Source organism: Myotis lucifugus, unplaced genomic scaffold (genome assembly GCF_000147115.1).
Source record: "Myotis lucifugus unplaced genomic scaffold, Myoluc2.0 scaffold_111, whole genome shotgun sequence".
In the NCBI taxonomy this organism is placed as follows: Eukaryota; Metazoa; Chordata; class Mammalia; order Chiroptera; family Vespertilionidae; genus Myotis; species Myotis lucifugus.
In genome coordinates, this window is record NW_005871159.1 from 1579642 (window position 1) to 1582517 (window position 2876).

General features: G+C 38.5%; 1 non-coding gene across 1 annotated transcript; it reads left to right on the plus strand.

Moving 5' to 3' along the window:
- The first annotated feature begins 1688 nt into the window (after positions 1–1688).
- Positions 1689–1820, plus strand: LOC111826938. The gene has a single exon (XR_002830385.1). It is a non-coding gene; the product is annotated as a small nucleolar RNA SNORA51 (small nucleolar RNA).
- The last annotated feature ends 1056 nt before the right edge of the window (positions 1821–2876 follow it).

A 2876-nucleotide genomic window follows, 5' to 3' on the forward strand; every position in this document is an offset into this window, starting at 1 on the left:
TCATCATTGATGTTTCTATCTCTCCCTCTACCTTCCTCTCTAAAATCAGTAAAAATATATTTTAAAAATATACACTGAGTGGCCAGATTATTATGACCACCTGATGTTTGTAGGAAAATTAGCTATAATTGCTAGAGGGCCAGACCATTATAAATAGGGAAGCAGGTTGTTTACCACGACAGTAGAAGTGATTTTTTTTTCTGAAGATATGGGTAAACAACGCAATTTAACAGCCTTTGAACGTGGGATATATTTGAACACGAGCAGCCAGATTATTATGACCACCCCAATTAGTACTTTGTTGGGCTACCTTTTGCCTTCAATACTGTGGCGATTCTTCTTGGCATTGACTCCATGAGATGTTGAAAGGTGATGCGAGGAATCTGACACCATGCCTGATGAATAGCACTGTCCAGTTCTGTGAGATTTGATGGTTGTGGAACCAGCTGCCTGATGGCTCTTTTAACTTCATCCCACAAATGCTCAATTGGATTGAGATCTGGTGATTGTGGGGGCCACCTAAGCAAGGTAAAGTCTCCCTCATGTTCTTGAAACCACTCCTGCACAATACGAGCACCGTGGCATGACGCATTATTTTGTTGGAAGAAGCCATCTCCATTGGGATACGCCATCAACATAAGATGAACTTGATCAGCAACCATACTTAGCTATGTTGTACTATTCAGACGTTGTTCCACATGAATTAAAGGGCCCAAATCATGCCAGGAAAACATGCCCCAATCCATAACACTGCCCCCACCAGCTTGAAGGGTTGTACTCATGCATGTGGGGTGCATGCTGTCATGCTGTTTCTGCCAAATTCTCACTCTGCCATCTGCATGATGCAACTGGAAACGTGATTCATCAGACCACATGACTTTTTTCCAATGCTCAACTGTCCAATCCTTGTGCAAATTGGAGACGTTTTATCTTGGTAACTGCAGACAGCAAAGGTGTTCGAACAGGCTTTCGGCTTCCATATCCCATACGATGCAGTGTACGGCTGATTTGCCTACAAACGTCAGGTGGTCATAATAATCTGGCCACTCACGTTCAAATATATCCCATGTTCAAAGGCTGTTAAATCGCGTTGTTTACCCATATCTTCAGGAAAAAAAATCACTTCTACTGTCGTGGTAAACAACCTGCTTCTCTATTTATAATGGTCTGGCCCTCTAGCCACTTCAGCATGAAATTACAGCTAATTTGCCTACAAACGTCAGGTGGTCATAATAATCAGTGTATATAAATATAGAGAACCTAATTATTTCTATCCACAAACTTGGCCTAATTGTCATTTATAGAACACTCTACCCAACAACAACAGAATACACATTCTTTTTAAGAACACATGCAACATTCACCAAGATCAAGAATATTATAGGCTGGAAAGAAAAAAAACCTTCAACAAATTTAGAAGTATTAAAATCACATAGAGAATATTTTCTGGCCATGACAGATTTAAAGATCAATCAAAAACAGAAATGTAACTAGAAATTCCCCATATGTTTGAAAATTAAACAACACAATTTTAAATGTCTCCTGGGTTAAAGAGGAAGACATCAGATGTTAGAACATATTTTGAATTAAATAAAAATGATAACATCTTATCAAAATGTGTGGGATGCGTTAAAATAGTGCTTAGAGAGAAATTTACAGCATTAAATGCTTATATTAAAAATAAAACAGGCCTCTTGGTACTTACCACAGGCTGTGTTCTTACACTGACTGTACAGAAATAGGAGGCAGAGTAAACCCACCCCATATACACCTCAGCTCAGGCTCTTTGCCTGGTTTGTATTGTGAATGGGGAGACATTGAAATAAATAAATAAATAAATAAATAAATAAATAAATAAATAAATAAATATAAAAGAGGTCTCAAATCAATGATCTAAGTTTCTACTTTAATAAACTAGAACAAAGAGAAAATAAACCCAAAGCAAGCACAAAGGAAGAAAATAATAAAGAGGGGGAAAAAATAGAACAGGTAAATAATAAAGAAAATCAATGAAACCAAAAGCTAGATCTTTGAGAAGATCTATAAAATTTTAACCTCTAGTTAGGGAGGTAATCTTGTTAACCTCCAGCCTAGTTTCTAAGGAACAGAACAGGGATGATGCAAATTACCAAAATCAGATACGAAAGAAGGAATATCCCTACATATACCCTATGGATAATAAAGGTGTTTTAGTTTTCAATCCCTGCCATAACAAATCATCACAAATTTAGTGACTCAAACAAGACTCATTTATTATCTCACAGTTCCATAGGTCAGGAATTTGGGTGTGCTCAAATGAGTTTTCTCCTTAGCAGTGGTTCTCAACCTGTGGGTTGCGACCCCTTTGGCGGTCAAATGACCCTTTCACAGGGGTCGCCTAAGACCATCCTGCATATCAGATATTTACATTACGATTCATAACAGTAGCAACATTACAGTTATGAAGTAGCAACAAAAATAATTTTATGCTTGGGTCACAACATGAGGAACTGTATTTAAAGGGCCAGAAGGTTGACAACCACTGCCTTAGAGTTTCATAAGACTGAAATCAAGGTATTTACTAGGCTGGCTTTTATTGGGAGGCTCTGGGAAGAACCTGCAGCCAGCTCATTCTAGTTGGCAAATTTGGTTCCTTGAGATTGTAGGACTGAGGACCCTGTTTCTTTGCTATCACTGGGGTTTCTCACAGCTCCTGGAGACCACCCACATTTCTTTTCACATGAACCTGTCCATCTTCAAGCCAACAACAATGCAGAGTTCTTCTGATGTCTCAAATATCTCTGACTTTGTCTTCCACTACCAGCCAGTGGAAAACCTTCTTCTTTTAAAGGGTGCATCTACTTAGGAATGTTCTACCCAGATAACCTCCCTATCTT